Source organism: Trachemys scripta, chromosome 8 (assembly GCF_013100865.1).
Source record: "Trachemys scripta elegans isolate TJP31775 chromosome 8, CAS_Tse_1.0, whole genome shotgun sequence".
NCBI lineage: Eukaryota > Metazoa > Chordata > Testudines > Emydidae > Trachemys > Trachemys scripta.
This window is the reverse complement of record NC_048305.1, coordinates 61,091,554-61,106,652: the sequence shown is the minus strand read 5'-3', so window position 1 is coordinate 61,106,652 and position 15,099 is coordinate 61,091,554.

The following is a 15,099-nucleotide window of genomic DNA, read 5'->3' as shown; positions in this document are numbered from 1 at the left end:
TGGAAACATCTCTCAAACTTTTTTTATACTCTGAGCAACATCTTCAGGAGACATCATCTTGTGGGCCACTTCCTGGTCTTGAACCCATGTTGTTACTAGCGTGCCGATCATGGCGAGAAAGGCGGCAAGCAGTGCCTGTTCCTCTTGCTCCTCTTTCCTTTTCCTACTTCCTGCTTGCCTAATTCTTTCCCCAATAAACAAAACAAACAAACCCTACACTGCATACAACTAACAAAGCTGTGCCAATTCTTTTCCGAATTCATTTACTTTTATGTTGTATCTACAACTCCTGTCCTCCTTCTATGTATATCTTTCGATTGTAAGCCCTCCAAGACAGGATTGTTCCTTTTGTGTGTTTGTACAGCAACTTGAACAATGGGGCCCTGGGCCTTTGCATACTATAATAATATAAGTATTTAGTCCTACTACTACTACTTCTACTATTAGTAATGTGATCATGCAACATCCCAGTGGCAGCTACAGCAATTCTTTCAGAATACATCTCTTTTTGATATAAACTCTTGATGTATTTTCAATGCTGCTCAATGCTGTAAGTGTATTTTCTTTCAGGGAAAACTAATTGCACTGTCTCCTTCTGATTTTCATGTTCTCTCTCCTTTCCCTCTGTTATTTATCCCTGACCTTCCCAGCACTTGCTTCGTACAGCCTGATTCTCCTCCATCTCCTGTACGTTTCTGTGTCCTCTTTCATGTCTCTCTCTCTCCCCCACTCCTCTGAACATGTTGGCCTGCAGATTACTTTCCTTCTCTTCTCTCCTCATGTTCTTCTGCTGTGTTGTCCTCTACACATTCTGCCCAGCTGAATGCTCAGTGATAGGTTTTCCTAGGTATATGAGCTGTATGAATTAATATTGTTTTGGGCAATGTTTAATCAAGTGAGACCTGCACTAAGGACTGTCTTAAATAAGTAACTCCCTGCATTAGGGACCACTTCAAAGTAATATTATTCAGTTTCCAGTACAATTTTGGTTGACCTTTATTCAAAGACAGATTCTGCTAGGCAACCAATATTTGCTGGTATCCTAGAAAATCAATTGAGACAAGTTTTATTGTATTGGCTTTTAAAGGGTAACTGTAGGATGGCCTTAAATAACTTACCCTGGCAGAGATTAGTTTAGAATTTTGAGAAGTTTGATTCAATATTCCCCTTAGAAGTATTTCAATATTTTGAAAATGTTATTAGTTCTTAATGTCTGTTTATTAAAGAAAATTTAAGATCTCAAAATTTAAAAAATGACTTTAGCTAATTTAATTTGTATTAAGTACTTCAGCAATACTTAACAAGACCCTCAGCACAAAGATATTAGATATTTTTGTTGATAAGAAAATGTAGATTCTTGTCATTTTGATGGCAATGCTAGTTAAATGCAAATGTATCACACACACCAACAAAATCTTATCTAAAAATAATTATAAAATCTAAAAATTCAACATTGTTTAGAAATTCTTTGCAATTTTATCAGTCCAAGATCATATAAGTAGTGGGTCGTTAGTGAGCTTAAAGAGTATTCTGAAGTATTTCATTTGTTTGAAAAAAGTAGCTTGGTTCCCACAGGCTATTGGTGTAATAGAAAAAAATCATTTCAATATGTCTTTGTGTTATTATACATACATAAAGAAAAAGAGAGTCTGTATTTAGGGAAAACAACCAAAATTGTAAGGAATGTATTAAAATTATATTGATAAACAAGGATTTTCTTTTGCTTTCTAAGTCCTATATATAAATGGCCCAATATACTTGATGTGATTATTTCAGTTGTCATTGATACTTTGTTTCACAATCATCACACTTATGGCTTCCTCCCCTGCCCCTCCCCCAAATTTTTTTTATTCCATTTACTGTTCATCTTGGTTTAGTTAGATAGTGGCGCTTGTTTCTCAACATCCTGTGTCAATGCTACGGAAGTGCACTTTCCCTTTGAGAATACCTTCAAAGCAATTCCTGTGTTAGTTTTATGTTTTTCATAGATTTGCTTTATTATAAAATTTTTCTGAATTTCTAGGACTTTAACAGTCTAAGGGCTTGTCTACATGGCCCCACAGTGCAGAATAGAGGCATGTGAATTGCAGTGTGCACGCGCTAAAGGATTGCACTGTGACTGCCCTATGTAGACCCTGCTAGCAGAAAATAAAAGGGTACCTAGTTCACATTACTGTAGTCCTGTTTCATACAGGACTACATTAATGTACATTAGGAAAGACTGATTTCTCGGTAGCATGGTCAAGATGGGGAAATCACAGTGCAATGCTTTAGCTTGTGCTGCAGCTCATCTACCTGTAGTCTGCACTCTGTGGAGGCCAATATGCTTTAGTACTTTAATTGGTTCTTTCTTTTTCACTTTGAATGATGGGAGATCTCTCGTGGAAGCTGTTTAGAATTTTAAGTAAAACTGGCAGCACATCCACCGTTCTGTGATAGGGTGGGATTTTTGTGCCAGCATAAATGTTCTGCTTCTCCCATACACAATATGTACATGACCAAATGTAGAGCTAGCGTTATATATGCACGACTTACAAAAGCCATCTATTGAACACATTACAGGGGAGAACAGTTCCAGTGAACTGCAAGTAAATGTTGTCGCTTCATTTAGCACTAGGCCATTAATCCTAATGTTTGCTCATTGTACATGTAGGTGCAGGCTGAGATAGATGGCAGTGTTTGAAATGCTAGTTCTCAAACCTAAGTTTGCAGAGGAAATAGAATGAGATTTCACTATCAGCAGGCCTTCTTCAGAATGAGATACAAATGCACAGTCCTCCACACATACTAGCCCTCCAATTGTCTGATCTCTCTGAGGGGTGCTTGTTAGGAATCTGCTGGGTTGTGTGTGGGGGGTGGGGGAGAGGGAAGGGAGGGTCTGTGTGATGATTTTCCTTCCTGATCTTGGAGCTGTCTGGGCCCTGGACAGATCCCAACATAAATTAGAACAGCCTAAGGGCTGCTATAAAATTCATTGGCTATTGGTATGGCGATAGCATCAGTGGCTCACCGGGATTCCATGACCATGTCTCCTTTTCTTATTCATGAATCCTGTGCTGGTGGCCAGGATTGATAAGTGGTGTAGGAGCTACTATGTCAGCTCTATGCCACCTAAGTCTTCACTTATGCACTGGCCAGTTAAGCTAGACAATCTTATCATATAAGTGAATCAAGATTTAGCCCTCTAGTAAGAGTTCTGTCTCCTTTTGTTTGTGCATTTCAACGTGATAATACTCTGCATGGAGAGCACATAATAAGATAATTCTATTGACACGAATGAAAAGTCTAAATAGTGATGAGATGAGCGCTCCTCTTTAACACCATTCAGATTGTCAAAAGAATTGGAGAATAATCCCTCTGTACAGTCTTCTCCAATGCTGCCATTATGCAGCTGTTGGATAATGGTGGCTATTTTATCCAGGCATCCAAATTTTCTCAGGACCCAAGTCCTTCCCAATACAAGGCCAGCTAACTATCTCAAAAGCTTTCATCAGGTCAAACAGACAATAGAAAGGTCTATATTTTGTTCAATGTATTTTTTATGTAATTGTTGAGCAGAAAAGTTTATACCAGAAGCGTATCATTGTGATTTAAAAAATCACTTCAACCCAGGTTCTCTCCTCATTTACATCCATGAGCCTCAACTGAAGTGGAGAAACTGATTTTGGCCCAGTGATTTCTGCTCACAGTATAGCACTGTTTCTTAATGATCTTTTTGCTCAGTAACTACAGTAAATGCTAATAGAACATGATAGAGACCTTTACAGGAACTCTTACTGATCTTACACAAAACTTGGGGATACCCCCTGTAAATGTTAAGTTACTGGAAAATAAATCAAAAGGCAAAGTGCATTATTATCCCCAACATTTTTAAAATAACATTTAATAAAATAAACAATCACTTCATCTGCAAAAATGTATAAGTCCTTAATGATTGTTGTTTAAATCATTTTTGAAAAATTAAATAAAGGATCCATAATTAAGCAGACAGCTGCAACATTACATAGCAAAATTAATTAGAATTGTTAATCTTTGAAAAAAATTAAAATGAATACAATAAATACATTGAAGGTATTCTCAAAGGGAAATTGACACAGGATGTTGAGAAACTAGAGCTATCCAGCTAAACAATGATGAAGAGTAAATGTAGGAGTAAAAGTGCTTGGGAGAAAAGGATCAGAGAGAAGAACTCTTCCCAATAGTTTCTAACAAGGGAAGTGTTGCCCAGCAGGTGAATTACTACAGTCTGGAGCGTTTCATTATCTATTAGAATGACATTTTTGTTAACGATAGGTTGATTTAATCTAAGTGATAATTGGTTTAATGTGAGCTGTTTTATAGGAGAAAAATGACACTGTCACTTGAGATCTCCTCCTTCTTCTCATACCTTGCTCTCATGTGAAGGACAGGGACCCAAGTCTGGACCTTTATCAGGTGTATCACAAAATGTAGAGTTTGATATGGATTGCAATCTGTTTAGGGAGGGACTGTATTTTCCTTTTTGTTTATTCAGACTCAACCACACTGGGGGTGCTCAATAAATTATTATTATATTTACAGCATGCACAGATGTTGCTCTGGAAATTATTAAGAAAAAAAATATAAAATGAGCACATTTCCCCAGCTTCCCATAATGTTTCACTGTTGCAAAAGGGGTTTTCATTTTAAGCCCATCCTATCTCAGTCATTCTTCTGCAGAGCAGCACTTCCTTTGTCACAAAGGTATGTCAGCACAAGGGACATTTTCAGCACATTTTCACAATAATGATGATGTTAATGGAGCGACCCCAGTCATGTAATTATTATATTGGTGACAAGTATTTTCAAAGTTCAGGGTTTCATGTTTCATTCATATAGTCTTAATAGGTAAATTAATCCCTGGCAACATGGCTAACATAAGGTCTGGGTACCACTTAAATTCTCAACTAGTATGTAAATGGGTAATTAAATGGTGTATAGGCCTTGTACTGGACTGCTGCATGGGTTGATTTTATTCATATAGTGGATAACTAAATTATGATGATCTCTGTTACATCTAAGCATTACTATTTTCCTTTACGTTTATTTTTCTCTTTCTTTATACTAAGTATGCTGTGTTTCTTTCCAAAAGATACAATTGCTAAAAATATCATTAACAGAGCACCAGAATGGGAAAAAGCAATTGTACAATCCTTATTCACATTAAAGAATACTTATGTAGGCAAACAACCCTGTTAACTTTGAGTGGGACTAATCACACAGTTTGGGTTGCATGTAGGACCTCGGAGCTTGAACCTTTATCAGATGTGTGTCTGAATTCTATTGAGTTCAGTGGGACTAATTGTGTGAATAAGTAAGTAAGCTCAGTGTGACTGTCAGGGTTTCAGAATCATGTCACAATTAATGTTTTATTTATTATCTGATTCCTGTTTTACATTGTAAATAAATTCTCATTACAGTAGCTTCAGCCCTACTCTGTAGGAAAAGGACAGAATTAATTTGTGTAAAGGCAGAAATGTGGCTTTGGAATAGTAACAGAAGAAATCTGAAAGGAAACCTACCAGGCATCCTCTTCGCAGGATCTTCAAAAAGAGCACACAGTAGATTATGGACTGGCACAGAAGGCTTTTTGAAAGAAAAGTATACTTTGTAAAATTGCTTGTATTGATTTAAAGCTTCCTTTTTATGTTAGCTGGCAGAAGTAGTAGCATCACAACAACAATGTTGTGAAGTGGCAGATATAAAACAAAGTACGGCTAAGTAAAAAAATAATTTGTGAAACAAAATCTAAAAGAATCTTTCTCCGACAAGAGAGTTTGATTTTAAGTCTAAATAGTCCATTCCCTGACAATACTGACGTATTTCTGACCTACAGTGCTCTATGAAAAATACATATTTCTGTTTCTAGAAGGGGCAAATCAGAACAAAAGATCTGATATCTCATTTTGTAGTGCTTATTCTGCTTAATCTTCCCCCCTCTTATCAATGGCACCCCATATGGTAGTAATTAACCAACGGCTACAATGTCCAGTCACAGAGGACCAAAAGCTTTGCTTTCTTTTTTATTTAAAGTACAAGGAACATGCGGGACAATGCTAATAGCTTTAACTATTCCCAATTGGAGGGCTTAAAATTTGCATTTACTTTAAATCCTGGGTGATCTAGTTCCAGGTTGAGGCTCCGGTGAAAGAGGGAGAAATAATATGGTAGTAACCCTTAACTGCATTTATGGAATACAGTTTCTGGCTAGGCACCTGTAAATAGTCACAAATCTAATTTTCTGACAGAATGAGCATGATTTTTTCTTAATTTGTCAATTACTGCCGGAATAGCTCACTGTTTTTAACATTATAAAGAAGACTGGAAGTCATCAAGTCAGAGTACTCCATTGAATCAGGCAGTAACAACTCCTCCAATCGATTTTGTCATTTGTTGACCACTTTAGGTTTTCTAATCTTCTGATTTGTGATCCCTGAGTGGCCTTTTCCAGGTTGCAAATAGGAAACTCTGCAAAGCTGTACGTGTATTTATTTTTGACCAATTAGCTTTCCAACAATCAATATATTTTTCATGAAAAGATGTTAAATGGTTAGCTTGTCATAGTCTGGATATTAAGCTATTAAATTCAGGGAGGGCAGAGTGCGCTTTTGAAGTGCTAAATGTGTGTGAACAATCTTAGGCACATACGTGTTTGCAATACATATACACCATAGGGGAGATTTTCAAAAGCACAAAAAGGAGTTGGCATCTATCTTCCACTGATGTCTAATGAGGCTTGTGCACCTACATGTGTTTTGTGCCTTTAAAAATTTCCCTCCATACCTTTGAAATAAAGCAAAAGATGTTGAATACAACTGCAGAAGTTTTCTAGGTCTTTAAATGCAAGAGAAAAAAGGAAGAAGCTAGAACATTATACAAGATGAGATGTGAAATGAAGTCATACAGGATGACAGAACTGCTCAAGCATTAAATAATTACTTTCTCAATGCATTTACATGTAGCATGGCACAGCACCTGAAGAATGCCTTCTCACGAGCAGTGAACTGAAAAAGTTTGATCCAGAGCCGTATGTTAATGAATAGTGATATTCAGTGGCCCAGATGCAATGGCAGGTATACTTAATGTAGGGAGTCTTCCAAATAGATTATTATTATTTTATTTTTTTGAAAAATAAAATGGTGTCATGACTCCACTAATCAGAAAATTTATATCAATAAAAATAATTCTGGTGGCATAGTAAAAATGGCTGATGGGTAAGTCAGATGAGGTGAAATTCAAAAGTAAAAGAAGCAGTGAGAGGAAAAAAGGCATCCTTTAAAAAGTGGAAGATAAATCCTAATGAGGAAAATAGAAAAGAGCATACACTTTGGCAAATGAAGTGTAAAAATATAATTAGAGAGGCCAAAAAAAAATTGAAGAACAGCTAGCCAAAAACTCCAAAAGTAATAGCAAAAATTTTTTTAAGTACATCAGAAGCAGAAAGCCTGTCCCCAGTGGGGACACTGGACTCTCGAGATGCTAAAGGAGCACTCAAAGACAATAAGGCCATTGCGGAGAAATGAATTCTTTGCATTGGTCTTCACTGTTGAGGATGTGAGGGAGATTCCCAAACCTGAGCCATTCTTTTGGGGTGACAGATCTGAGGAAATGTCCCAAATTGAGGTGTCATTAGAGGAGGTTTTGGAAAAAATTGATAAACTAAACAGTAATAAGTCTCCAGGACCTGAGGGTATTCACCCAAGGGTTCTGAAGGAACTCAAATGTGAAATTGCAGGACTACTAACTGTCATCTGTAACCTATCATTTAAATCAGCTTCTATACCAAATGACTCAAGGATAGTTAATGTGACGCCAATTTTTAAAAAGGGCTCCAGAGGTGACCTGGCAACTGCAGGGCAGTAAGCCTCACATCAGTACTGGGAAAACTGGTTGAAACTATAATAAAGAACAAAATTGTCAGACACATAGATGAACATAATTTGTTGGGAAATAGACAACATGGTTTTTGTAAAGGGAAATCCTGCCTCACCAATCTATTAGAATTCTTTGAGGGGGTCAACAAGCATGCGGGTAAAGGAGATTCAGTGGATATAGTGTATTTAGATTTTCAAAAAGTCTTTGACAACTTCCCTCACCAAAGGTTCTTAAGCAAAATAAGCAGTCATGGGAATAAGAGGGAAGGTCCTGTCATGGATTGGTAACTGGTTAAAAGATAGGAAACAAAGGATAGGAATAAATGGTCAGTTTTCAGAATGGAGAGGTAAATAGCGGTGTCCCCCAGGGACCTGTACTGTGCCCAGTCATATTTAACATATTCATAAGCGATCTGGAAAAAGGGGTAAACAGTGAGGTGGCAAACTTTGCAGATGATACAAAACTACTCATGATAGTTAAGTTCTGCAAAGACTTAACTGCAGACTGCGAAGAGCTACAAAAGGATTTTACAAAACTGGGTGACTGGGCAACAAAATGGCAGATGAAATTTAATGTTGATAAATGCAAAGTAATGCACATTGGAAAACATAATCCTAACTATACATATACAATTATGGGGTCCAAATTCGCTGTTACCACTCAAGAAAGAGATCCTGGAGTTATTGTGGATAGTTCTCTGAAATCATCCACTCAATGTGCAGCGGCAGTCAAAGGAGCGAACAGAATATTGGGAATCATTAAGAAAGGGATAGATAATAAGACAGAACATATCATATTGCCTCTATATAAATCCACGGTATGCCCACACCATGAATACAGCATGCAGATGTGGTTGCCCCATCTCAAAAAAGATATATTGGAATTGGAAAAGGTTCAGAAAAGGGCAACAAAAATGATTAGGGGTATAGAATGTCTTCCGTATGAGAAGAGATTAATAAGACTGGGACTTTTCAGCTTGGAAAAGAGGCGCCTAAGGAGGGATATGATAGAGGTCTATTAAATCATGAGTGGTATAGAGAAAGTAAATAAGGAAGTGTTATTTACTCCTTCTCATAATACAAGAACAAGGGACCACCAAATGAAATTAGTAGGTAGCAGGTTTAAAACAAACACAAGAAAGTATTTTTTCACACAACACACTGTCAACCTCTGGAACTCCTTGACAGAGGGTGTTGTGAAGGTCAATACTATAATGGGGTTCAAAAGGGAGCTAGATAGATTCATGAAAGATAGGTCCATCAATGGCTATTAGCCAGGATGGGCAGGAATGATGTCCCTAGCCTCTATTTGCCAGAAGCTGGGATTGGGTGACAGGGCATGGATCACTTGATGATAACCTGTCTGTTCATTCCCTTTGGGGCCCCTGCCATTGACCACTGTCAGAGGACAGGATACTGGGCTTGATGGACCTTAGGTCTGACCCAGTATGGCCGTTCTTATGTTCATCCCAGTTCAAAAGATCTGCACATGTCCTGTGTACCATATAAATCCCATATAAGCCCTATTTTGAGGTCTTAAATGGTACATAGGACCAATGTGGGTGAATTTCACCTAGAGAACAGCTATTTATACCTGAGCAAGCTATATAATTCCTAATATAATAGTGTTTTCTGGCACCTTTTATACACTTCATTTTGAATATCACAGCTAGATGACAGAAACATATGACTAGATTGTTTTTTGGGACAGGAATTTTCATTTTCTGTGTTTGTACGGCACCTACCACAATGGGGTCCTGATCCATGATGGGCGCTCCTTGGCGCTATGATGCTACTGCTATTACTGATGACAGTAAATGGGTATATTTCACCATTTTTAAAAACTATGGTCATTTCCCTTAATTGTGTGCCACATCAATGTTAAGTATGCATTGTTATATGTTCTAACTGAATCTAGGCTGTCTCATTGTTAATTATCAGTCTAACTTTAACATGTATTTTAAGAAATAAAATCAGGCCAATAATGTGAGTGGATATCCACATTCCACCAAATTAGGTCATCTTAAGTAAAATTAATCGAACCAGAGTAGCTCGTGTAGCTTGTTCCCCAGAGACTTAAGATCTGGTGAACAGGTTTCTCTATGCTTGCATGAAAAAGCTTGCAGCATTGATGTCTTTAATCAGGCTTTCAGGATTCAAAGTAAGCTTTAAATCTGCCAATACTTATTAATGTATACTTGGAGTATGTGGTGTTGTCAACGTGTATCTAGTCAGGGGATGGGAGTGGGGAGTAGAAGAAGATGGACTAACTTTGCAAATCAAGAACTAAAACATTAGGCCAGATCCACAGCTAGAATAAATTGACGTAGCTCTATTGGCTTCAATCAAACTAAGATGATTTGCATCAGCTGAGGATGTGATCCATTGTATTTAGATGAAAGGCCTGTTTTTACCAAAGATGCTGAGATCACACCATGACTGGGAGAATGATCTGTGCTCGGAAACTCTGTTCACATTGTGGATTTAAGTGCATAACTTTAGCCATCTAGTTTCTCCATAAAGTCACAAGCTTCATCGACCCTTCTGAAATGTGAGAAATGAGCTCACTTAGGGCCTATTTTGCATTTGCCTTTCTATAAAGCATAAGGCATTGATCATTGCTGTATGCAGGATGCCATACAAGTTGAACAATGGTTAGATCTGTTACAGTAAGTCTTTTGCTTGTATGTTATTTTCCCATTTAATTATTTTCTGTACCTTTATTGTAGATATATGACTAAAGGAAAGTAACAGAGATGTTTTAGTGGTTGTTATTAGAGGTTGCCAGCCTATTATTATTTACAAATAACATCTGTTAAAAATTCTAGATTTGTGTGGTTAGACGCATTTGTGAACTGATCCTGATTTTATTCAAATTTATAAACTTCATTGCTGAATAATTTGGATCAATAATGTTCAGACTGCAGATCATCCACTAGTTGCTCACATTGAAACTGTTTGCTTAGTCTTATGTGGTTGTTTACTCTAAAATGCATGATATTATTTGTGCTCCCTGGTCAGATGTCTGAAGTATTCTGAACAGGAGCATAGCAAATAGTGACTAACAAATAATATCCTTCCAGTGAAACAATTGTTTTGTGCTGGAATTTGTGACACAGTGAGGACTACAATATTTTCATGCATACATAGGCAGTTGTCCAAATGCATAAAAATAATCAATTTTATCCTGTGAGTTCTAACAAATCAAATTCCCTGGCTAATATTTTCCAAATTATGAATGATCTTGGATCATTTAGTTTTTGGGTACCCAGCTCCAGCATCTTAAAAGGCCCTGATTTCCAGAAGGTAGAGGCTGTATACTTCATGAAAATTGGGCCTGTTTTTGGTCTCTCAATTTGAACACCAAAAACAAAGGTACCCAAAATCAATAGTCATTCTTCAAACCAATGATTAGTGGTTTTATTGTTGAAAATATCTGCGTTTTACATTTTTGCTCTGAGTAGCAATGGTTATTACAAAATTTCTGGGACTTGAAATTTTGGAGAATGAAGGGTTTTTAATTTAAAGAGTCATTATTATGTTGATGGCACAAGGTAAAAAAAGAAAAGAAAAAAGGAACATAATCAAAAGGAAACTAAAACTTTTTGCTTAGATGGGAAGCACTGATTTTCAAGATTTTGTCTTACAGAGCCTATGTGGAAATAGGCAAAAATTAACAAAATTCCTATATATTTGTATATTCCAATTTGCCTATGTAAATTACAGTCCAATTGTGGTCTTGCTTCATACACCTCTCCATGCATTTGAATGTAATTTCAGCCACTGTGTCAAATCATTATGAGTTTATTATTCACCTGTCTTAATAACACCATAAATTAATTAATTTGGTGTTTTTGAGGATGTGCACTGTATTATACCTGGTTTCAATAGCTGATGGACAGTGAACAAAATCTTGTATTTTGTTACAAAATCTAGACATATTATTTGATCTCAAATAACAATGTAACAGATTGCACATTCTTTATGAATTATCATTTAAGAGTGGGAAACACATGGAAATCCAAATAAAGAGGAATGAAAAACTTTTGGCACTAATAGTGATCTTTTAGATTTAGTGCAGTTGATATTTATTATGATCCAAAATGTGGCATTCAAAGGTGCAGATATACAGCCTAAGTTCTGAGTGGCCAGAGAGGGGAGACCTCTGAGTTAGGTCACACTGGATGTCTGCATTGGTGAAGGGCTGATTATACCTGTGGTTCAATTGTAGCAAGAGGTATCCTTCCCCTTGCTACCCCCCCAGGCTTCTAGAAGTATTATGCCTCTGAAAGGCACAATACCTTTGGCAATCAGTGAATGTGCTTCTTCCCAATCCCAGTGCAGGCACAACTGAGAGCTTAATTTTCAAACAGGCTATGCCAGGCTTAATCTTGCAAATGGTTGCTTATGTAAATAGTTTTAGCTCATGGGAGTATTTCTGTTGACTTCAAAGAGGCTATTCATGTGAGGAAGAATTTGCAGGAATTGCCCCTATCTTTTTTTTAAAAAAAGAAATGCGAACACACGCTTAATTGAAAGAATTGGAAGAATTAAAGAAAATGGACACAAGCACTATAAATGTCTTTTTTCTAAAGAGATCTTACAGCCATAATGGTAGAGATATAAGCATTACTTATAGTCTTTAAAAGTATGTAAATTCTCAAACTCAGTCTTAATGATTATTGGGATTGTAGCAAGATTTAAATGCACCACATCACCTACCCCAATTTAAAATACTGGCTTTATAATTCAAGATGCCTACAATGGATTTTTTTCAGATATTTTGGAATTAAAAGCATTTAGACATGTTAATTTTGTTTCTTTCTCATCACATGATTTTGCATAGTTTTTAAACCTTCCAAGCATCACTAAGCATCACCTTCCACTGTGAATGAAATTAATTGCACAGCAAATCATCATAGCTGCCATGGTGAGATGCTAATAACCACAAACACTTTGTATAGTGTACAACTAGTTATTTAGCAACATTGTATATAATCAGATTACTGTTACATTTTATAGTGTACTTAGTGCTGGTGAGTGGTGCCTTCCTGACTGCTCTAGAGAGTAAAGTACTTTACTTATTCACTCCACAGATATAGCAGGGGCAGCACAGTGAAAGCCTCCCCATCTTATCTGCCAGTGTGCTAAGCGCCTCAGCCCTGATTGTGGAGGGACATTTCTGGTGTGAAGAGGATAGTTCAGAATCCATAGCCCATTAGTCCTTGACCCTGCTCTGATTGTCGGCAATAGTACCATTTGTGGTGGTGGTTTAGGGCAGTAGGTACGAATCCACCAGGAACTGGACTGGGCAGAGGTGCTGGAACAATTTTTATAGTGAGGGTGCTGATGATGGAAACCATGCATTCAGTGTTTTACTCCTGAGGATGTTCTGCGCCAAAGAATTAAAAATTCTGCGCCAAAAAATTACATTCTGCAATATTTTAAAATTCTGCAAAATTCTGCAAATTTTATTTGTCAAATACATGTGGAGGCTCCAGCATGGCATTGGGGAGCACAGGAAACTGGCTGCACAGAGGTGGAAGTTCACTGTGCAGCTCCCCATCCCGCCCAGGACATGGACACAGTGGTGAGGCTGCACCGAATCCTGACACAGTGCAAGGACTGGGCCTGGCCCAGAAACACCCCAGAGCCCCGCCCTCTTTACCAGATGCACCAGGTATGGGCAGGGAGGCTCAACCAGGCAGGATCCAAGTGTGGAGGGGCTTAGTGTGGGGGGATCCAGGTATGGGTTGAGAGGGTTCTGTGTGGGGGGATCTGAGTGCGGGGGGAATCTAGATGCCAGGGGCTTGTTGTGGGGTTCTTGGTGCAACGGTAATGGTGTAGGAGCAGGATTTTATAATGTCCCATGAGAATTAATGTATGATTTGATTTCATCCTGTCAGCCACCTTTTTGAATAGCAGAAAGGAATGACAGACCAGAACAATCCTTATGACTGATTATGGTCACCTTTTTGTTTTAGGATAAGTTATAATGTCTACTATGGTTTCCTATACGTATTACAAATTAGGCACTCTAGTTAAATATACATTTCTTTGTTTTAAGGTTTTAGTAAGTAAGAGACAGGATCTTGCATTGTATCTATGTTAAGGAGATTAGAGGAATGTTGAGGGCCTGAAGCCCCAATGTGAATTGTTTTAGTTATAAAATTTAGCAAGGCTTGATTTACAATGTATTCTGCTGAATATACAATGCTCTCTGTATACTTTTGAAGGTTTCTGTAAGAGATTGTTTGTGTGAATGAGGAATGCATGCATCAGGAAAAGATAAGGTGTGAAAGCCATCACAAATGTCCAGATAGTCAAGAAAAGTAAGAGATTTGGAAAGACCAGGAGACAATCAGAAAACATCCATTGTATCAGATGCAAAACATGTTAGCAGCATTGATGACCTCAAGGTGAGGCAGGCACCCCCGAAGGTGAGACAACAAATAGAAGATAACGATGGGAAGCCTGACAATAACCATCAAATGATAACACCACGTAAGGACTAATGATTACAGGATGACATTGCAAAATGCATGGACTCAAATGCGAATTTACAACTATAAAGCTGGGGTGTTTTGCCATGGAACTCTGGGTTCAGGCCTGCAAAGCCTCGGAGAATCGGCTCACGACCAACAAGAGCCCAGCTGCACACTCATGCTCAATCTAACTGGCCATTAGATTGACTTGAACTACAACAGACTGGTAACTATAAACATCACTGGCAGGACTCTGTGTGTATGTGTATGTGTATGTGTGTGTGAATGAAAAGTATATGCTAACTGTTGTATTTTCAATAAATGCTGCATATTTGCCTTCCTCTATAAAGATCCCATGTGCTTTGTATGAGCATAACAATGGGACCCTGCAGGGGGGGTCCAGGAGAAGGTGGTTGGGGCTCAGCAGTGGGGGTCTGAGTGTGGGGGGCTCAAAAGGGGGAGCCAGATGCTGGGGGAGTGGAGCTCAGTGGGGTTGGGATCCAGGTGCGGCTGGTTGGGTGTCAGTAGGCTGGGGATCCGGGTGCAGGTGACTCGTCGGGGTGGTCCAGGTTCAGGGGGAGTGGGGCTTGTTGGGGGGGGGTTCTGGGTGTGGGGTGGGTGAGGCTTGGTGGGAGGGTCTGGGCATAAGGGGGTCTGGATGCACAGGGGTTGGACAGATGGGGGAGCAGCCCCCGGTATGTGATCCCTCCCCCTGCAGCTGA